General features: G+C 36.2%; 1 protein-coding gene across 2 annotated transcripts in view; it reads left to right on the top strand.

Moving 5' to 3' along the window:
• The first annotated feature begins 13,593 nt into the window (after window positions 1-13,593).
• Window positions 13,594-24,097, top strand: part of LOC142332945 (zinc finger protein 395-like) — a 256,769-nt gene continuing 246,265 nt past the window's right edge. For both annotated transcript variants that reach the window (XM_075379665.1, XM_075379664.1), the window contains exon 1: window positions 13,594-13,983. The gene's annotated coding sequence lies outside the window, so the exon portion shown is untranslated. The remainder of the gene's footprint in view (window positions 13,984-24,097) is intronic.

The raw sequence follows: 24,097 nt of genomic DNA, 5'->3' as shown, positions 1-24,097 counted from the left end.
CATTACAAATGTTATCTCTGATACGGTGGACGACAAGTCTTGTTCGTTGGTCTATTTTTTATCGCCTTTTGTATTCAGATTAATTTGTTACCGTAGCAAGCGTCAAGGGAGTTACATTACAAATGTAATCTGTGATACAAAGAAGGACAAGTCTTTTTGTTTGCTATCATTTTTCTCGGCTTTTCTATTCAGATTTAATTGTTCCCGTAAAAGCCAGCGAGGGCGTTACATGACAAATGTAATCTAATACGGTGGAGGACAAGGGTTGTTTCTTCGTCTAATTTTTATCGGCTTTTCTATTCAGATTAAATTTTTACCGTAGTAACCGGCGTAGGCGTTCCATGACAAATGTAATCTTTCATACGGTGGAAGACAAGTCTTGTTCGTTGGTCTAGTTTTTCTCGGCTTTTCTATTCAGGTTAAATTGATACCGTAGCAAACGGCATGAGCGTTATATCACCAATGTAATCTGGCGTACGGTGTAGGACAAGTCTTGTTCCTTGGTCTAATTTTCCTCGGCTTTTCTATTCAGATTTAATTGTTCCTGTAGTAACCAGCGAGGGCGTTACATGACAAATGTAATCTGTAATACCGTGGAGGACATGTCTTGTTCGTTGGTCTAATTTTTATCGGGTTTTCTGTTCAGGTTAAATTGTTACTGTAGACACAGGCGAGGACTTTTTATGACAGATGTAATCTGTGATACGGTGGAGGACAAGTCTTGTTCATTGGTCAAATTTTTATCGGCTTTTCTATTCAGGTTAAATTGTTACCGTAGCAACCGGCGATTGCGTTATATGGCAAATGTATTCGGTGATACGGAGGTGGAGAAGTCTTGTTCTTTGTTCTAGTTTTTATCTGCTATTCTATTCAGGTTAAATTGTTACCGTAGCAACCGGCGAGGTCGTTACATGACTAATGTAATATGTGATACGGTGGAGGACAAGTCATTTTCGTTGGTCTAATTTTTATCGGCGGTTTGTATTCAGGTAATTTAACCTGAATACAAACCGCCAAATTGTTACTGTTACAGTAACAATTTAGTTACTGTAGACACGGCGAGGACTTTTCATGACAGATGTAATCTATGTTACGGTGGAGGACAAGTCATGTTCGTTGGTCTAATTTTTATCGGCTTTTCTATTCAGATTTAATTGTTACCTTAATAACCGGCGAGGGCGTTACATGACAAATGTAATCTCTGAAACGGTGGAGGAAAATTCTTGTTCATTGGTCTAAATTTTATCCGCTTTTCTATTTAGATTATATTGTTACTGTAGTAACCGGCGTAGGCGTTCCATGACAAATGTAATCTTTGATACGGTGGAGAACAAGTCTTCTTCGTTGGTCTAATTTTTTTCTGCTATTCTATTCAGGTTAAATTGTTACCGTAGCAACCGGCGAGGTCGTTACATGACAAATGTAATCTGTAATACGGAGGAGGAGAAGTCTTGTTCTTTGGTCTAAATTTTATTGGCTTTTCTATTCAGGTTAAATTGTTACCATAGCAACCGGCGAGGTCGTTACATGACAAATATAATCTCTGATACGGTGGAGGTAAATTCTTGTTCATTGGTCTAAATTTTATCGGCTTTTCTATACATGTTAAATTGTTACCGAAGCTACCGGCGAGGTCGTAACATGACAAATGTAAATGTAATACGGTGGAGGACAAGTCTTGTTCGGTGGTATAATTTTTATCGGCTTTTCTACTCAGGTTAAATTGATACCGTAGCAACCGCCGAGAGCGTTATATCACCAGTGTAATCTGGGGTACGGTGTAGGACAAGTCTTGTTCTTTGGTCTAATTTTTCTCGGTTTTTCTATTCAGATTTAATTGTTCCTGTAGTAACCAGCGTAGGCATTCCATGACAAATGTAATCTTTGATACGGTGGAGGACAAGTCTTGTTCGTTGGTCTAGTTTTTATCGGCTATTCTATTCAACTTAAATTGTTACCTTTGCAATTGGCGAGGGCGTTACATTACAAATGTTATCTCTGATACGGTGGACGACAAGTCTTGTTCGTTGGTCTATTTTTTATCGCCTTTTGTATTCAGATTAATTTGTTACCGTAGCAAGCGTCAAGGGAGTTGACTTTGAATCACAGATTACATTACAAATGTAATCTGTGATACAAAGAAGGACAAGTCTTTTTGTTTGGTATATTTTTTTCTCGGCTTTTCTATTCAGATTTAATTGTTCCCGTAAAAACCAGCGAGGGCGTTACATGACAAATGTAATCTGTAATACGGTGGAGGACAAGGGTTGTTCCTTCGTCTAATTTTTATCGTCTTTTCTATGCAGATTAAATTGTTACCGTATTAAACGGCGTAAGTTTGATGAGTCCCGTTAAGTTTGATGCGAGATTAAAATCCACAATAGTGCAGATTTTTTTTTTAACTGTACAGCATTCCATTACTTTCTGACTACAAATATCTCTTAGACTGTTTCCTTGTACTTAAATATCATATGGTATATCTTTGTATGAAAAAACTCTTTATTTTGATTTGCGCCTCTATTTTTTTTTTTTTAATGGTGTAAAACTACAAATAAATATTTTATCATTCTAGGTAGATTTCATTAGAAAGCTACCTATTGTAACGGGAAACGTGATTCGACTTCTGGAAAATTTCAACATATCTTCGCGTTTCACATCCCCAGACCCCAAACCTACAGTCTCCTTAAAATTTTATATATACATATTTCACTTTTTTGTGTATACGATAACCACCTTAACTTTGCGCCAATCGCTTTAAAATTGTTCCCTAAAAAAACTCGACCCAAAATCTCGGTCGAGTTTGTTAACGGCAACAATCGAAACACGGGGACGGAAATGAGATGCTTTTTGAAAAAAAAAACAAAATTTTGCTACGAATTTAGTATTAAGTAAAATATCGAATTCGTTCTTCGAATGAGGGCCTAAAACTAATGTAAGTAAAGTTTATCGATATCGGCAACCGTCGGCTCAAGGGGTAGAAAAACGGGGCTTTGAAGACAAAAGAAGCATATCTCCTTTTATAAGCGCAGTATCGCGTCGGTTTAAAGCAGTCGTTTGTTAGTCTTCTAAACGTTACCTTAAACTTCTGTTTGCAGCAAATTTTGATATAACCACCCTTACGGCAAGGGATGACCAAAATCTTGCCGGAATTGTAAGTAGATGAGCTTGACGTATGTTAAACACGCGAAATTTTTTTTTTCGCATACAACCGTTTTCGTATCGAGTAAATTTGAAGTTTTTCTTTATTTTAAGGTGGAAATCTTTTTTATCCCCTACTCAGCACCGGTGAAATCTACTTCCGCCTTCCGGCGTGTCGAAAGGGATTTTTTTTTTTAAATTTAAATCGAGTTTAATCGTTAGCACGTCCCGAAACGTATTTGTTTATACCTCCTCGTTTTTGTTAATATCGCTTATTAGGGCCGTACGGTCTCGTTTCCGAAGCGGTTCTATTATCCGGAATTCTCTGTGTTATTAATTTTTTTTTTTTTTTACCTAATTACTACATGGCTGCCAACCCTATCACTGGTTTTGTTAAAATCGGATATATTACTCGGTGTGTGTTTTGGTTACACGATTTGCAATCGGCAACTGCAGTTTCGTAACGTAATTTCTGTAGAGCGTACGGGGTACGGAGCCTCCTAGTACTTCTAAACGTAAAATATCATCAGGATACCCGTGCGTCCCTAAAGCTGTCGTGGAACAACTCAGAGAAAGCTTTGCGCGTAGTCCGAAGAAATCAACTCGATGTGCGTCAGTGAGACTAGCGTTCCGCAAACGACTGTTTGACGTGTATTGCAAGCGATGACGCTTGAAACCGTACAAACTAATCCGCGGTTCGACGCATTACAGATGACGACAAAATTGATCGGCTGCAATTTCGGAGTTCTCTCGAGGAGCCCCTGAGTCGGCTCCGGGATTCTACTGGGCTGACCCGAGCCCGGAGAGTCCAGGTTCTGGCTAGACAGGCCGGCTACGTCTTTATAAAATTAAGAGTCAGTCTATAAATTGCTTAGAAACCATTTAAATATCACGCTGTCGTTTCGATTTCGTATACAATCGAAGAAATTTGATTATTATAATTTCAATTTGTGCTCGTTATTAAACAAGAACTTATTTTTTTTTATAATACGACTGCTTTTTAAAACACCAAAATTTTTTTCGTTATATTTTAGATCGTCTAAAAATGTGAATCGTATAAACGTAATAATTACGAAGCAATATTTTTTTTTTAACGAATAACTAAATAAAAATTATTCTATTATTCAACGTTTATTACGCAAAACAATCGCTGAATAATCTAATTATAAATATAAAGTCAGCGATATAATAAGTGAATATTTAGATAAGAAACGGTAAGTTTGATTTTCTATTAGAAATGTATAATCTACGCTTCTGAATAACTTCAACTAAACTAGATACCGTATTCAAGGTAGTCTTGTTAGAAAATGTAGCAGAAACTGACAAATACAAATAGTCGGGGTATAGATTTTTTAGGAAATACATTGTCGCGAGTTCGCCGGCTCGATCAGAGTATTGAGAGATTGACGATTGAAAATGTTTATGTGATTACAATTTATTGGTTTAAAAGCATAAGTATAACAAAACAAATCAATAATAATGACAATAATAGTAACCGACGATCGTAAAACAAATAAATAAAAAAGTGTAGTAATCACAAACACAATAATAATCAGAATAATAGTAATAATAATAATAATAATAATAGATAAGTTGACTCGCCGTGAACAAGTAACGGTGACCAGACTTAGAATCGGTCTTACGCAATTAACAAATTTATATTTGATAACCGGCGAAGTGAGACCAATGTGCGGTGTTTGTAATAAAACACTGACAATCAAGCATCTTATAGAAAAGTGTACCATATATGAGGACCTCAGAAAGAGGTTCCGTTTTAGGAATAATATTGCTGCTGATCTGGATAATGGAAATGAAGAAAATACAGTTGCATTTTTACACGCCAGTGGACTTCTTAAAAGTCTATAAAAATGAAAGTATAAAGCTGTGACAAAAGAAACTCTAAGCGGTAGTTTACATATATATAAAGAAAAAATGGTATTGATAAGTTTAATTTTAATTTTAAATGTATGCATATATACATAAGGGAGTCTTGAAACGTGGCACGTATAGTGATGGGAGGTAGCCCTCTTGCCTAGGCCATTTTGGCTCACCTGCATTCAAGAGCAGTGAGTCGGGGTGTGTCCGATGATGGCATGGGGGACCCTCAAGGGTGGATTGAGGGCGCGAGGCTGCGGGTGTACGCTGTGCATGCCTATAGCCTGTTTATAAGAAGGATTCAACTGCCACGGCACCCTGGCGCGACTGATATACTGCTCAACGGCGGTTCTGGTCGCCCCGAGGGTGCTTAAACAAACTATAAATGAGACTCGTAGAAGAAAGAAAGAAAGATATGGTAGGATAAGTTTTAATTTTAATTTTAATTTAATGGTCTTTTGGGAACCTATCTCAAATTTTAATATTGGGGCCCTTTACACCCCATAAGTGTTTGTGATTGTCCTTGTCTTTATGTCTTAAATGTTTTGTGTAGTTTGTGCTTTTAAATAAAATGTAAGGGCCCTTTACACCCTTACATATGACGATCCAGATGGTGATAGTAGTTTCTTTTAAAGATTGTGACGAGGGCTAATGACCTTAGCAGTCGATGCCCATAAAAATTCAGAAAAAAAAATAAATAAATAATAGTAGACAATAAAAAAACATCTCACAATAATATTTACAATTTTTTATTAGGTTGAAGTCTTGGCGAGTGCGGTTGGGATCTACTACACCCACCGAGTTGGTCTGGTGGTGAACGGGTCTTCCCAAATCAGCTGATTAGGAAGTCGAGAGTTCCAGCGTTCAAGTCCTAGTAAAGTCAGTTACTTTTACACGGATTTGAATACTAGATCGTGGATACCGGTGTTCTTTGGCGGTCGGGTTTCAATTAAACACACATCTCAGGAATGGTCGACCTGAGAATGTAAAAGACTACACTTCATTTACACTCATACATATCATCCTCAGTCATCCTCTGAAGTATTATTTGAACGGTAATTACCGTAGGCTAACAGGAAAAAGAAAAGGGTTCTACTGCTCTCCGTGTTTTGTTGTTACTACTGAAGTTTTCGATTATTATTTTTGTTTTCGCTAGTTTATTACTTGTTTTTGGTTGTTCTGCTATGTTTGGTTAATTGTTTTGTTCGGTTTTTAGTATTTTTACGTTAATTTAGTCGTAGACTGGCCGGGTAGTCATCTTGGCTATTTAGGTTACCGTGCTGTTTTTGTTAATTGTGTTAACCGTTTATTTTACGTACTTAATTATTTGTTTCGTAGTTTTAAGAGCTCGTTTCAGCCTTTTTGTTTTTACTTTGGTGTTTTGCACGGTTAATATACCTTTTTAGTGTTTATTTCGTAGATATCCAGAGTTGCTACGGGGTATTTACATATTGCTAAGACTTTATTTAGGTTTACGTTCGACGTGTAGAGATTTTCTAAGTCGAACTTTAATGTTTTTATCGACTTAGAAAAGTATTAATTAAAATAGCTGTTTGGCGTTAATTTAATTATTTTTGTTGTCGGGTTCAGTTTCACCGCTGATCATGATCATCTCGAGGATACGACTGCAACCGGAGAGAGGGGTTTTACCCCGGTTGGAATGAGGCAATCAGGGAGAACGAGGAGTTCCCGCATCTGGAAGATTCTCTCTGGCGATTGCAGTATCGAAAGCGCTGCAAGTTCCGATGGCGGGACTCACCGGACGTCAGTTACGAGGCAGATGGAAACCAGGAGAAAGGATAGTACATCTGTAGAGGTGTCGGCACGCCGTCAGCAATGGGCGGTCGCCTCCCTATGGAGATCAGTGATGACAGTGATTACAGCAGATATGAAAGAGATTTCTCGGTTTCCCTCCCTTGTCAGCAGCTTCTGCTGCCGAGGTGGTCGAGGAACGGTCGGCGGGGAAGTCCTCCAAGCGGAGGTTGAGGCTCTCTCCTGCCGTAGAATAGCAAAAGAAGCCACGAGCTGAGGATGTCGAGAAGTCCGACCGGGAGTGAGGTGGCTCGGCCCGGATGGAGGAAGTGGAATAGTTGGACCTTCTGATCGGTGGTGATCGGCGGGCAACTTTCCTATACCGTACGGATGCTTTGCCTCGTCACGTCAAGGCCTTGGATTTCAGGCGGGTCGTAATCCCAACACCGCTATCGAACTTAAGCATTTTGTCAAGAGTCTGGGGCTCCTCGCGAAGAGGATCAGTGTGCTTCGCGATATTTGGCAGGTTTGGCCTACGACGACGAGTGTGACCGAGTCTACACTTCCAGAGACGGCGTCTGTGGCTACACAGACGCCAGTGGTGTTGACGTCTGCGGCCACCCAGACGGAAGATAGTGGCAAGACTCAACTTGAAGTCCGGAAGGCGCTTGACGATTGTGTGGTTGATGGAGATCTGCCCCATCTGGTTCTCCAGCGGTGGCCAAAGGACGCGTTCACGTCAACCGAGACGGTCGCGGATGTTAGTGCTCTGGAGGGGTTAGCACGGGTGATCGATCTGTCTAAGGGTTTGGAGCATTGGAGTCGCTCGCATTTACTAGAAGAGACGCCTTGCGTGGGGCCTATAATTCGTTCGAGCACACTGCAGGTGGATCAAGCGGTAGTGGGGAGCACCCGTGCTATGGACCTGACTGGTGCGTCCGTAAACGTCTGCTGGTATGCTTATGTGATGGCTGTGTATTCCTCCGAAGGCGAGGAAAGGCTCGTCTGTCATCTGGTGTGGAATCGGTCAAGTTAGTCCTGGCTGACGATCCCAAAGTATGCTTTTGCGAGCCGTTTGGGAAGATTTAGGGGCTTTACCTTCACCGGGTGGCCGAATCTTTGGCACGGGGATGTTCGAATAAGCTCCAGATCTATATGGACAAGTCGTCGCTGGGTGCTGATGGGGGTCGGTAAGGGCCTCCTACTGCGACGGTGGTTGTTAAGGCGGCGGGTTCGTCGTATGGTGGCCTTCTACGCACAGTTAAGAACACTGTGCCACCGGGTGAGGCAGATATCCTTTCCCCACGCAGAGGTCAGGGAAAGAAAGGCCTTCATATAAAAGTCCACGATACGGGTGACGCTGCCGTCAAGCTTCGGCAGCAGATAACGAATAAAGTTGAAGGTACGACAGTGACGGCAAATAGGGGCGTGCAGCGAGTTTATTTGTTAATAAAGGACGTCGACGCCTTTACCAAGGAGGAGGAATTGGTGAATTACATGCGAAAGATCGCTGGTGACTCTTTAACGATCGATGTCCTCTCCGTGAGGTCGTCATATGGAGATACGAAGGTGGCGACGGTAGCGGCGATCAGTTGCTGAAGGTTGGGCGAATCGGCATCGGTTGGGTGTCGAAGAGGTCCGCCGAAGAGCGATATTATCGGTGTTGGGGGTACGGCACCGGTCTGGTTCGTGCTGCGGTCCCGACAAAAGGGGGCATTGCTTTAATTGTGGGGCTGAGGGGCATCTTCGGAAAGACTGTCAAACTGAGGCTAATGCTCCTTATGTAAGATTCGAAAGCATTCACTCGGGGGGCGTGGCTGTAGGACCAGCAGCAAGAAACTCTGAGACACGTCCTTCTTTGCTTTTGGGGACCACCTATGGTTGGAATAGCCTGGTCCAGGAAGAATGGGACGCTCAGGAGTCCCGCTTTCGATAATTAAACGGAGACTACCTTTGAAACTTTGCCGACGGGGGGGGATTAAGTAAGACCGTAGTTCCGGCGGGGGATCCTCTGGTGTCCCCCATTAGAGGCGTGGTATCAAGATCTAAATCCTGGCGGGAGACCCGCTTGAGTCACCTCATTAGAAGCATGGCGAATGATGATTGAAGACCGAGTCCCGTCAACCTGGGGGAACCTTAGTTCTTGCCGAGGTAGTTTGAGGCGATGGCACCCCCTGGAGCTGTGTATAAGCTTAATTACGGATCCGGCTCCAAGGGGGATAAACGAAGGGAAGGATAAGAAGAACAAAAAATTAAAACAACGACAATAAAGGCAACAGTAAACAATTATAATATAAAATGTCGATAAGAAACAAATAATCATAAACGTCAACGATAATAATAAACAGAGATTGCATGCAAAACAAAATTTAAAGTACTCGTCAGGATTTATTCGCAGGTAGGTAAATAGATTGGAAAACGGCAGAATTCAGTCCCATTGAAAAAAGACATTAGCATGAATACCGCTAGTCTTACGCTTTTACCGCTAGTCTTGTATTAATAACAACGGATAAGAAAAGTCTAAAATTCTTTCGCGCGCTGCAAATATCTTTGTTCTTCGTATAAAACTACCCTAACAGTTTACGAATGAAATGCAGTACATTATCTCTTTCGCTTATAGTCTTACAGTAATTCACGGAACCGTTACTTGTTTTCTTGCCCGGGATTTCTTGTGACGTGACCTCAGTCGCATCGAACCTGTACTCCAAATTCGCTCTATCACTGGCCTCCTCGCAGAATATACATCCTCAGACTGACATCCCATACTCTGCTCGCGGAATTGATTTTTAACCGGTCTTCCCCGGAGTATTTATACTCTTATTCTCTTTACCTGCCGGATCAGACCCCAGTTGAGCGTGAGAACGATCGACCGAGCCCTTTCGTTTCCAAGCATTCCTAACCTTGGTCCGGTAACTCTTCTCGTGGAACGAACATCTGTTTACCGTGTCAGTAGGCAGTATTAAAAAGGACCATTGTTAAACGGACTTGTTAGCTTTAGTAAAAGGGTTCCTTTTAGTCCCTTTCTGGTTACCTCCCGTTATTATATTTTCTGCTACTTTCTTCTTAATTGGCAGGAATTCTTTACTCAGGTTCGGTATACCGGTCTCGTTACAATATGTACATAAACTACCCTAATTTGTTAACGGAGTGGCCTATAGAAAGTAAAAACAGTAGAGGAAGAAAATTAATTGAGGATTTAAATAATTTGGTTAAGAAACGGTATATATACAATATTAACGAAGAATTACATTAAACCAGTCTCGAGTAAACTTTTATACATAAAACAGTATTAACACTAAGTATGCGTATACATGAAGGTCTGACATATATGCAGGAGGTCCTACCAAGAAAACTGAGAAACTTACAGGACATGTTCTATCGGTGAAAATAATGAAATACGTTCATATTAACATAGGTCTGGAAACGTTTTGTTTTCGAGTTAACGGCTAGCGAAAGATTTCGCCCGAATTTCAGCTCTTCTAATAAAATATAGCCCTACTGTAATTTTTAGGATCCAAATTAAGCGGTAAAATTGTGGTTTCTTATGTAATTTGAGCCGGTAAATAGGATAAAACAGGTAATAACTGTAATTCCAGTAGTTTTTAAGATATGCAACGTAAAACACGGAAAAACAAGCTTTTTTTTTAGGTTTGTAGTACAATAGCTTTGTTTAATGGCTAACAAAGGCTTGTTTTTCGATACAGAATTTTCTGTTTTACTTTTATGTTAAAAACTCCTGGAATTACAGTTCTGGGACCTGTTTTATCCTTTTTCCCGGCTCGGTTTACATAAACCAACGACTTTAGTTCTTAATTTGGGTCCCAAAAGTTACAGTAGGGCTTCTTTTTTTTAGAAGAACTGAAATCCGTGCGAAATCGTTCGCTAACCGTAACTCGTAAACAAAACGTTTCCAGATCTATGTTCGTATGAACCTTTTTTTCATTATAATGTCCTGAAAATGTCTCCGTTTCTTTGCGTTACACCTCATACAATAATCAAGTAAACATATAGCGCGGACGAAGCCGCGACCGGACGATGCAAGTATGACGAAATATTTGTCAAGTTTGTTCCTTTAGATGATGGGATGATGGAAGTTAAAGACGCACTTGTTCGGTTACTCGTTTGTGGCGATCAAATAATCGAACAAATTTTGACATTTTCTAAAAAAAAAAAATGGATAAAATGAACCTCGAAGCCCTAATAAAGTATTTTGTTTTAAAAGATTTAACCCCGATTGACACGCGAAAAGAGTTCCGCTATAAAGGATTCTTCTCCTATGTTTTCGACGGTTGAAAGCGGGCGGCTGAATTTAAACGCGGTCGGTAGGTGTCGCTAATATTGAAGCTTCACTGATAGCCGGAGAGTTCAACAATTACGTCATAACTGTACGATGTATTTTTTTTGCACCTAAAAATTTATGAAATGTAAATTTCTACTTTTTTTGTCGGTGGTATTTAACCGTTCAAGTACAGTTTCAAACGGTCAAAATTTTGAAAAAAATTCAAGTTTAAAATAATATTTTATGAACAGAGTTAGCTGTTTGTTATATAAATATTACAAGGAAGTAAGGTAGAAAATGAACGGTGAATGAATGTGTTGTTTTTAATGCGTTTTGTTGTGCGTTTAAAAAATTACTCACCGCAAAATTTCTTTTATCAATGCGTGAACTTGACTGTTTTCTTTTTTTCTGTTTAGTCTCCGGAATCACCGTCAGGTATTACTTCAAAGGATGATATATGTACGATGGTATGAAGTGTAGTCTTTTACAGTCTCTGGTCGACCGTTTCTGAGACGTGTGGTTAATTGAAACCCGCCCGCCAAAGAACACCGGTATCCACGATCAAGTATTCAAATCCGTATAAAATTAACTGCCTTTACTAGGATTTGAACCTTAGAACTCTCGAACTGACCGCAGGATAAGTTAAAAATTTATTATTTTAAATAATAAAGATATATATTTATATTCGGATGAAATTTAAAACTTAAGAATAATAAAATTTCTGGGGAAAGTTCAGTCGTAGCAGAAATGTTGGAGAAGGCCGACATAAATGCATAAGAATCCCTATTTAGCGAAATATCGAGTAACGAAAAAATTCCCGAAGATCGGAAGACTGCACTCATCTACCCGCTTCATAAAACAGGGTCCAAAACAGACCCGAACAACTACAGGGGAATTTCGCTTTCAAACGTTACATACAAGAGTTTATCTAAAGCTCTTCTTAATCGTGCGGAACGTCAACCGGGTGGATTTAGGAAAAATAGAGCTTGCGCACAGCAAATCTTTAATCACAAAAATATTATGGAACGGTGCGACGTCAAAATAGAAAATATCTTGTAGCTTTTATCGATTTCAAAAAGCATACGATTCGGTAGATAGAACATCACTTTTTTCAACATTAACAGAATTAGGTTAACATAATAAAACGGCAGACTTAATCGAGCCAACATTAACTAACGGGTACTCTAAAATAAAAATTCTGGGAGAATTATCCGATTCTTTTCCCATTGAAACCGGCGTAAGTCAAGGAGAAGGATTTTCTCCACTTCTTTGTAAGTGTGCTCTTGAAAAGGTATGCGACAAAGATTTAGACAAAATTAACGGAATAAGACCGGGAACTAAAGACTAAAGATGAAGATTAACCGTCTAAGAAAACCGGAAAGGAATCGAACGACAAATTAAAGAATTAAAAAAACAAGCCGCAAAAATGGGACTAAAAATGGCGTTTGGGGAAACGAAAATTTTGGCCGATGTTAAAATTCTGCTTGAACTTCCTTAATATAAATAATTAAAAAGTAGAGAAACCGGATGATTTCAAATATACCGGAGAACTGGAAAATTGGAATTCTTTAGATAAAAAAAGCGTTAACAGTTAGAGCTAAAAAAATGGAATTAGCTTTCCTACTGATGAAAAACACATGTAACAAACGGTCTTTATCGTTGAAACCAAAATTTCGACACTATAAAACTGCGATGAAGCCGGAAGCATTCTATCGGCAGAAACCCTAAGACTATGCGACAAAAATCTACTAGAAACTCTAAAAAAAAAGAAACGAAAATTATAAGAAACATTTTAGATCCTAAATTTCAAAATAATCGGGTAAAATTAATTCCAAATAACAAACTTTATACTAAAATTAAAAACTGTCAAACGCGATAACGAAAAGACGAATTGCATTTTACTCCCGATTATTTAGAATGAATAACTGTAGATAGATTAAACAAATTTTTGATTTCTTCCAAAGCAAGAAAATTAAAGGCAAACGGTTCGCGCAAGTCTAAGAAAACCTGAAAGAACTGAAGGTAACTGAAGAAATTATAAGCGAGAAAGAAATTTTAAAGAGAATATTAAAAGACGAAATTAAAAGTTTGCAAGAAGCTCCAAAACGCAAGAACAGAGCTGAACTTTCTGAAGAACGAAGAAAAGAGATATCAGAAAGAATGAAGATGTACTGGGCGGATAGAAAAACAGAAAAAAAAGAATCAACCGCAAATAAATAAACGATCAGAGGTGAACTGTTCGAAAAAAAAAGTATACGTTAAATTATTCGGTAATTTCAATAAACGGGAATAAAAATATTATGAACTACCCGATGAAAATAAGAATTTACGCGTGCAAGCCGGCCTTTGTTTAGCGGGTAGTGACGCGTCGCTGTAGAATATCTGTCCCGTGTAACATAAGCGTATAGCGCATTGATGGTGGGGAAAACTGGGTCACGATGGTAGGGAGGCCAATAAGAATGCAGAAAGCCGTCACGTGGTTTTGTTGTTATCGGTCAGCTGGTTGGACCGGCTCAGCTGGGCTGCTTCAGTAGCTCTGAGGCAGTCGTTTGTATATTGTTCGTTTGGTCGTCTACGCTCGTTGGATATATTTCAAAACGGTTTTGTTGTTCGTCAATGATGTTTTCTTGCAAAATATTACACAATTCTTTACGCTTAAACCAGACTTTACGTTCTAAATCTACTTTTGGCGTCGGTGGAACACTGACTCCGCGTCGATTTCGTTATATCCATTCCCTTGTTTTCTAAACCGTTGTGGTTTTTTTCTTTCTCTTTTATTAAGACTATTAAAGTTTACGAACTGCGTCTTAACAAATAACAGTGAGTGTAATATTTGTTTTTGTGCTATATAAAGTGTAAACTTGTGTTTGATTATAAAGACTAAAAAGGATAGACTTTGTATTCTTTTACCTCTATTTGGTGCTTTTAAAACTTTGAAGGTAAGTTATATAAGCGTTAGCACGTATAACTTACTAGTTTATAATAAGGAAAAGGGTGGTATCCATTCGCTGCCATATTGCCGGCCGGTTTTTAATGTATCATTATTTTAATTTAAAGTAAACTTTATTTACGATTGATTTATGACGTATGTAATATATTAATTAATGAAAAAACCCTTTGTCTTTTTGCTTCTCTAATTTTTTTATCGTTTATCCTCGTATGTTCTGCGTACAGCTTATAATTTGTAGATGAAATATTACAAAATTAACTCTTAATATGTGAAATGTACGTATTTATTTATTTACACGTAGACAAGTGTTATCTTACTCGCAAAGAAAACGACGTTATTTGAATTATTTATCTTTTTCTCTTTGTTCCGGTGAAAGTTGTTGTAATACAAACGACAAGAAAAAACAACTAGAAACCGTAAAACTTTAAGTTTTAATTTGATTAATACAAATTTTTCAGATAATCTATATTTATTTTTAAGAATAAAATTAATATTATTTGTAACTATTATTATAGTTTAAATCAAATTTTTTATTTTTATTTTTTTGTTTCTGTAAATCGTATGAAATTTCTTATGAGTTTTATATATCTTGAATCGTTTTTTAAAAAATATCTTTTCTTTGTTTTTATTTTTTTTCATGACTTTTTTAAAATTAATTTTATCGGTAGGGCGATTTATTTTTTTAAAATGAAATTTATTTTAACGTAATTAATTTTTTAGTTGTATTGTTTTTTGACAATATTATTTTGAAATATTAATTTTGAGTTATTTAATATTTTTAATCGTTTTATATATGTATAATATTATTGTGTTAGAAAACAAATATTTTATTGACGTGTATAATGATTACTTCGCAATGGTTGAGTTTATTTTTAAATATATATATATATATCCCTGATGCCGGCCGGTTTTTATTGGATTGGATGACAGAACCAGTAAGGTGCTGCCTTTAGTCGTTGTTACTATGTATGTTTTCAACAGAACTCACCGGCTACCAGTGGCGCTTCTTATTTCTTTGTGTTAAAATAATGAACTATTTCTAGGTTGTTTTCATTTCTTAGTTTCATAATTTGTTGTATCATATCTTTTTTTCTTTATTATTATTATTATTATTATTATTATATTTCATTTTGGAAGTTTTCCAATATTGCTTGTTATTTATTTAAATAACGTAGTTTTTTAATAAAATGTTTAGTTAGTTTAATCTTTACGTGAATATTTTTTATTATTTTTAAATAAATTAATGTAATGAGTATCCGTTAAATTCATTATATCGTTATTTTCGAATGTATTTATTGCGATTTCTTAAACAGACATTTTAAAAATAATTAATATTTTATTACATTTTTTCGGTTTTATCTCTTCATTGTTAATCTAACGGCGTTTTTTGTTTACGTGTGACCTACATTTTGTTCATAACTGTTCAAATTGTTTATAACTGTTCAACCGTAAGCGAGTTGAGTACTTGTAATAATCAGAAAATCTTTTTTTTACTTTGTAAATAATTTAAAAAAAATACAATTTCACTTGATAAAATCATTGTAATCTGCAATTTTATTTTATATTTTATACAAAATTTCTGCTACTGTGTAATTTTAATATTATCTGTTATAAAAAAAAAATTGGACTGAAAACCTATTTCCAGTTCATGTGGGCGTTCTACTGGACAGATGGGGGCTAATTTTTTTTTTTATTCTGGTCGGAATGACTCGCAGATATGCCATCAAGCGTCATCGGACCCCAAACTTGAGTTTCCTCTGAGAATTTTCCGAGGTTATTATTCGCAAGAAAATTACTTTGAACTTCTGTCGATGCTGCGGGCCATTCTGAGAGGATAAAAAAATCAGTCCAGTAGGACGTCTGGATAGACTGGAAATAGATTTTGAGTACGCATTTTACCTGCGGTAGGAATGGGAAAAGAAAAACAAGGTGACGGGGGTGAAGTTTTTAGATAATTTTTTAAACATCTAACATAACGCTGGGGTCGACCGCTAAATCCCCCATCGGCTGAAAAATCCACCGTTTTTTTTAACAAGTATAATGTAAAATTTTCGATTACATTCCCGTCTATCGCTTAGAAGAGAAACTATTGTAATCGGTGCGATTTGGGCACGTGCGTTTTTCGCCGGATATTTACGTTTTGACACCTAAGAAACCCAAATAAAACTGGATGGAAATTTTTGGGATATTAATGTTCGTATGTACACGTGTGTGTTCAGTTTCGGCCTCTAAGTCACCGTATATCTAGAACTACTCGATCGACTTTAACCAAACTCGGTCAGATTATTTATATACGTGGGCCGTTGATGCCGTTAAATTTTCAATTTAAAAGGTCGAAGGGCCCGAGTCTCTAGAGCAACGCCACCTCAATATCTTGAGATTTCGCCTAAGTAAGGTCGTATTTTTTTACGGATAAAAATAACAATATTTGCACCACCGCCCCAAAAAACTCTGAATAAACTAGCGGTCAAGCGGGTATCCTGGGTCATTAGTCCCCTCTCACCGCAAGGAGCGCTAGTGTAGCAGTGACGTACAGGTGCTGTAGTCGTCTTTCTTTTTCTGTTTTAGCCTCCGGAACCACCACCATAAGGTAGTTAATTCTACCGCAGGTGAGCGGTAGAATTAAATAAAGGAATAATATTTAAAGCGGCCGCTAGTATCGCCATACCCGCGCGAATGAAATACGGTATGCGCTCGCGTTTTAGTTAGAATCGCTGAATTAAATAAACAAAAAATATTATATTTAAATAAAACTATAAATACTTTAAATTAAAAGTAGTGCATCAGAAAAAAGCCGCGTGACGGGAAAGTCCTACAACTGTGTTGTCAGATTTTTTTTATCTATAGCGTAATACATTTTTATATATATTAAAAAGAAGTAATGAAACATTTTTGCTGCACAATTCTTGACTAAGTTCGTCTTACTTTTTTAGCCTTTCTATTTTACTCCATTTTTTATTTTTTTTCAAGGTTCAAATGCGGTTTAATTAGAAGAAGAATTTGAAAGAAGGTTCAGGTGGAGGGAGAAAGTTTGTTATTATTATTATTATTGCAATTCTAAAATTTTGTCAGCTTTTATTATTATTATTATTATTATTATTATTAATTAACTAAGGTTTCCGTATTTTTAACTTAAATGAGGTTACGGTTACTAGGTTAAATAATTAGGGCTAAATCAGGTGAAGGCCGTCTTCTTTAAAATAACATTTTTACTTTATTTCTACTTTTTATTCTTTTCAATTTTTATAATATTAATTTTAAACGGTCTGTCTTCGATCCTGAAAGTTCCGGGTTCGTATCCAAATCAGGCACGACATGTTTTCACCCTTTTTAAAATTCCTACATTGTTGTTCGGTTAATGTCGAGGTGTCTGAGTAGGGGGGGGGGTCAGAATTCCTCTCCCCCCTCCTCCATAGAGCTTTAGAAAGAAGAAAATGAAAAAAGATGATATTGGCTGTCTGTTAATCAATGAAGCTTCTGTTGATTTACGATAAATATATTCGATTATTCATCGGTTAGTTTTTTTGTTTTTTTTTTTTAATTTCTGAACAATAAATATTTCAGTCGTACAAAGATTCGATAATAGGATATTATGTAGTTATTTCGTTATCGATCCCTAACTTTTTCGTAATTATGAAACGATTTTATTACACCCGCTTAAACTCTCATCTGCAGAGCGGTCGCAAACTTCTTTTCCGTGATATCGATGGAATAACTGTGACGTTGTTGAGAAATACTTTTAAGTCAAACGGGAAAATATTTTCAGGGCCAAATATTTCCCGTTCGGTACTTGAGAAAATAATTTCAAGCTCGCTTTGTGTTAATGAGTTTTATTGACCGGGCTATAACGTTCAGGAGAAGTGGTTGAAAAGGCGTTTTTTTCGATATTTAGTCGCGGAAACCCTCAACCGAGATTGACATTTAGTCGAGGATTATATCTCCGATTGTGTATTTCCACAAAAATAAAAGAAAATATCCACCTTCGTGAGAAAATCATCCGCCAAAACAGACGAAAAATAGAAAATCGTATAACTCTTTCTATACCTAATAAAAATTATTCTTAACGTAGCAGAACGTAAAATGATAAATAACAAACGTCGGTTACAGTAATCGTTCGAAATTTCCTCGTTCACAATGTTCACAGCAGACTGCCAGACGTAACATATGTCCGTATCATCTCGGCCTCGTTTCGTATAAATTCAAAAGCATTTCGTATTTTAATCGGTAACTGTATTTTAGGATTAAGTTTTTGTCGATATACTATCGTTTCCATACGGCGGTAATCTGTCAGGCAGAGTATTGTGTTCCTGACGTTTGTTATTTTTCATTTCATCTACTTTATTTTATTTATTTATTTATTTTTTTTGCTACGTTAAGAATAATATTTATTAGTCGTAAAAAGAATAAAAGATCTTCTGTCTATTTTTCTTCAATAAAAAACTGATTTTTACGGGTTTTTATTTACCTTTTATCGGCTGTATTTACATTAATTTTCTCACGATTAAATTTTTTACAAACTCCCGTTTATTAGTTATTTAACAAAGCTAATGTACTACAGACGTAAAAAAAAAGTTATTTTTCGACACCAAATTTGGTGTTATTACGTCAGATATCTTAAAACTACTGGAATTACAATTCTGGGATCTTTTTTCTCTTATATTTCAACTCAAATTCCATAACAAACCGCTCACTTTATTCCTTAATTTCGTTCACAAAAATTACAGTAGGGCTTCTTTTTAGTAGAAGAACCGAAATCCGGGCGAAAACTTTCGCTAGCCGTAACGCGAAAGCAAAGCGTTTTCAGATCTAAGTTTATAAGAACGCGTTTCATTATTTTCATCCGTAGAACGTGTCCTGAAAATTCCTGGAATTCCTCGTTAGCAAAAACGTTTATCCTTTCCCTAACCTTTGAAAGATCGATACGTTCTAATCCAGGACTCGTTACCGGTATTCTGTTACTTTTATCGAACACCTTAAATATTGTTTTTCTTCTTCAAGGAAAAAAAGTTGAAAAGTTTGATATATAAGAAGAAGAAGATGATGATTACCTCTGTGGCTGTATAGGTAGCGTTTCTCGACATTTCGTGCGGAAATCCCGGGTTCGAATCCCGGTCAGGCGTGGCTTGCTTCCATATGCTACAAATTTCCACCGGGCTAATGACCGTAGTTATTGAAGCCGCCGCTCTGTCGAAGGAAAAAAATCTGTTGAAAAAGACCTGCGAAGGAAGAATACTAATTTATCAAAGAATTTTCATTTATAAAAAAATAGAAATTTTATTTTAAGTATTTTATCGGTTTGTTAGATGAAAAGATAAAATAAATTGGAAGGAAAAAATATAATTTTTTTTCTTTTATTTTTTATTATAATGTTATTATTAAAGATTGTTAAAAAAGTTGAAAATGAAGGTGCTTTAAAAAGATTTTTCTATCATACTGTTAATAAAGCTTTCGTTTACGCGCGGATAACAAAATTAAATATATATTTCACTTCAACCGAATCGTGAAGTATTTTCTCTTGGTGTAAAAAAATTCATATTTCCTCTTAAAATTAATTACGAGTAAAATAATTTTAGGTTTTTTTTTATCGTTATGTAATTTTATATACGTTATGTCTGTCTGATTTTCACGTTAATTAAAATTTTTCGTGTAAATTCTACTTTGTATGATAATTTAATGAAATAAAATATAATATACGTAACTTTCGTAATAGTCGAGTAAAATTTATTTCGGTTAAATTTTTTTCTTAATTAAAAAAAACCTATATCTTCGTATAAATAATCTGAATATTCTATCGGTAAAAATAATAATAAACGTAAATGAGAAACGCTTTACTTTTGACTTACAGCCGGTGAAAGATTTCGCCCATATTTCAGCTTTTCTAATAAAAAACTGCTCTGCTGTAATTTCTGGCACCCAAATTAAGGAGAAAATTTGACGGGTGTTTATGCAATTTTAGCTCCCCCCAGAGCTAAAATTTTTCTATCGTCTCCAGAACCACCGTAAGGTAACTTCAGAGGACGATGGAAGTATAATCTTGTACCGTCTCAGGTCGACCGTTTCTGAGACGCGTGGTTGATTGAAACCCGACCGCCAAAGAACACCGGTGGTATCCACGATCTTGTATTCAAATCCGTATAAAAGTAAACCCGCTTTACTAGGATTTGAACACTAGAACTCTCGACTTCGAAATCAGCTCATTTGCGATGACAAGTTAACTAATAGACCATCCCGGTGGGCTATGTGTAATTTTAGCCGGGAGTTAGGATAAAACAGATCCCAGAACTGTAAGTCCAGTAGTTTTTAAGATATTTGACGTAAAACATCAAATCTGGTGTCGAAAAATACGTTTTTTTATTTACAGTAGCTTTGTCAAACGACTAATAAATGCGGGAGATTTAGTAACAAAACCTGTAGAGAATTTAATTCTGAGCAAATTAATGTACATACATGTGATAGAAAGGAAATAAAAACGTTAAAAATCGGTTTTTTTCATCGAAGCAAAACAGACGAAAAATAGATAGACGACGGTATTTATTCTATTATACCTTTTATATATTATTAATATTTTCTTGTACGCAGTATCGATGTAGGAATTTAATTTGGTTTCTCATTAGCCAGTATTCTTATGACGGTTACTTTTAATCCCCGTTTATTTTTCCTTACGGTTTTATTTTTGTTACAGAAAAAACTTTCGGTATGTAAAATAATCGTTACATAAAAACTACTGATTATGAGGAAACCGTAAATTTTGTGAGGACATTGTAAAACGATTATTTGTTACCGATAATAGGATTTATTTTCAAATTTTATAGAAATTCAAAGTCAAATAACATTAATCATGCGGTATTCTACATGTCGGCAGGTCCCTGCTAAAGCATTCGCTATCTTTCTTAGTTTTGCTCGTACAAAAAAGAACCCGAGAAGTATTTTACGCAAAACTTCCTCGGCTATCTATCGGTGCTTTTTATTTTTATACGGGATTAAAAACTAAAACTTTTATCTTAATTTGTTTATAAACAGATTAAATAGTTATTAGCGGTTTTCCGCCAGGGAGTACATTTATTTTCTGATCCCGTTCCGATAATTTATTTACTGTAGTGAATTTTTTCGAGGTTTAGGCCTTTTTGAGTCTTTGTTGACTCTGCTATCTTTGACGTGTAAATGAAATGTAGTTTTGTACAGATTCAGGGCGGTCGTTTATGAGACGTGTGATTAATTGAACTCAAATCTTGAAAGTTCATCGTCATCCACCGTTTAGTATTCAAATCCGTAATTAACGTTTGCTAAGGTTTGAACTTCGGAAATTTCGACTTCGACAGTCGGCTTATAAACGTCTGATTTTGCGACCCGGCTTGGTCTTATTAAAAATGAATTAGTAATCGACAGAACTGTAATAGTAATAACAACTTTCCTTCGGGGAAAATCTTACTAGATTCTTTATCGATAACCGCTCGGTTATTTTTTGTTTGTTATTTAACGATTTTTTTATAAATACCGGTTAGTACAAGTATTACTGAATTTATTTTATTAATTTTTACAAATTAGAAAATTTAAATTTACTAATTTTTAAATTAAAGACCTGTCGATTAACAGTAGTTATGTTTTAAAACGACAATAGAAACGCAAAAATAATTTATTGAAGTCTTCAGTTCCTATTTTTAAAAAATAAAAAAGGCTTAGAGATGTATATTATAGAAAAGAAAATCTGATGCGGACACCACATGACTTCCTTGTACGCCTATTACATTTTTAAAACTACATAAAATATATTTGATTAATAACATCTGATTTTTTCATATTTTTTTATTGTTATTATTGAATTATTATTTATCGTAAACGGTTTTATACAATCGGAGGTTAATAATTGTTAATAAATCGAGACATTTAAATTAAAAAAAAAGGAGACAAAATCTGATTCGAATCGATTTGCCTTCCCCTTGTAAGATCCAAATATTTCATTAATTAAAATTTTATTTGGCTACAACTCTGGAACCGATGAAAATAAGTACCGCTTATGATATATCGTTGAAAAGCTGTTGTCAGTGAAGGCTTATTACTGCGATTAACAAAAAGTGTAAGATCTACATTTTTTTGGATTTTGGGCTTTTTTGAACGCTTTTGGTTTGGTCAGTTTTAATCAAAAGGGGAGGTGCGCTACTAGATGCTACAACAATCCTAAATCCAATATTTTAACATCCTACGGCTTGTCGTTCCTGAGTTCTGCTAGATACATACATACGTACAGACGTCACGCCGAAACTAGTCAAAATGGATTCAGGGATGATCAAATGGATATTTCCGTTGAAATCTGAAAACCGAAATTTTTCGCGATGTACTTCGTACAAGGAAGTAAAAATCAAGTTAATTATTAATATAATTAACAATATTATTAAATACCGTTTCAAATCGATTTACGTATTTTGATCTTAATAGGTTGTGTTATTATATTTCTGAAATAATCGGACTTTGATTTATCAGATCCCAAGCCTAATCCGTTTGAACGGGATTATTATTTAAATTTAGTTTCCTTTTTTTTTAATTAGACAAAATTCTTTGTCGGAAAAATATTTACGATCGTACGCACTTACGTGTAAAGACGGTTTGTTACTATGGTAAAATGTCCGAGTACATACTGACCGAACTAAGTCTGTTAGAAAAGCGTATAAATTCCATACGATACACTGTTGCGATGTTGTGCGTATAGTACATCGGAATTTTCACACCGGCTGTATATATCGGTGTATAGTTACACCTGACATCTTGTATCTGATCGGTCTTTGTAGGGCGCTTTAACTGCTTCCCCTCGCAGTAAATATGCTACCGTGTTTCCCACCCTACTGTAGTCGATGCTCCGCTCGGGTGTGTTTCAATGCCACCTGCTAGTTCGTTCATGCCATCCCTTTCTGTACAATATATTTTTTTTCCGAAAGGGACGATAAGCGACCGAGAGTATCTTAATATAAATTCCATATACGATTCTATCGTTCAGATTATCGATCGATTATCTTCGTATTTTATTCGTATTCCTGCTTTTTTTTTGGCCGCAGTGTTTAATTAGAGAATACATAAATATACAGCGTGTCCCACGAAGAAATGAACGTGTTCTACCGGTGAAAATAATGAACAAAATTCTTGTAAACGTACACCGGGAAACGCTTTGTTTTCGAATCACGGTTAGCGAAAGATTTCTCCCGGATTTCAGCTCGTCTAATAAACAGAATCCTGCTATAATTTTTGGGACCCAAATTAAGGAGTAAAGTTTGCAACTACTTATGTAATTTGAACCGGGCAGTAGGATAAATCAGGTCGGTTTTTTATTGAAGAAATACTTACGGAAAATCATATTATTCTTTCCGTATCTAATAAACGTTATTCTTAATATAGCAAAACAAAAAAACATCGTGAAACGAGAAACGGGTACAGAATAACAAACCTCGGTTACAGTAATCGTTCGAAATTCGTTCCTTCACAATGTACACAGCACTCTGCCTGATGTAAAATATTTCCGGTGGCTTTCCGTATAGCTATTGAATTTATCTGAAACCGTCCTTCTCAGAACGGTTTCAAATAAATTCAATAGCGTTTCGTATTTTAACGATTAACTCTTCTTTAACGTTAACTTTTCGTCGGTATACTGTCGTATTCATACGTCCCCAAATCTAGTGACGTCACTGACGTTATGTCAGGTGATCGTGGTGGCCGATTGATCGGCCACCTGTGATTTTTCGTTGTTTTTCTTCAAGAAAAACCGATCTTTAAAACATTTTATTTACTTTTCATCGGATGCATTTACATTAATTTTCTCAGAAATATGTTCTCTAGAAGTTTTTTTTACTAAATATTTCGAATTTATTAATCGTTTAACAAAGCGCTATTGTACTCAAACCTAAAAAAAAAATTGTTTTACGACACCGAATTTTATGTTTTACGTCGGTTATCTTCAAAATTACTGGAGTTATAGTTTTGGGTCTTAGTTTTATCGTATTTTCTAGCTCAAATTGCATAAGAAACCACCAACTTTACTCCTTAATTTGAGTGCCAAAAATTCCCGTAGGGCTTTTTTATTTTATTAGAAGAGCCAAAATACGGGCGAAATCTTTCAC

The sequence above is a fragment of the Lycorma delicatula genome, chromosome 12 (genome assembly GCF_047948215.1).
Source record: "Lycorma delicatula isolate Av1 chromosome 12, ASM4794821v1, whole genome shotgun sequence".
NCBI lineage: Eukaryota > Metazoa > Arthropoda > Insecta > Hemiptera > Fulgoridae > Lycorma > Lycorma delicatula.
The sequence above is the reverse complement of the archived record's forward strand: the minus strand, read 5'-3'. Positions and strand labels throughout refer to the sequence as shown.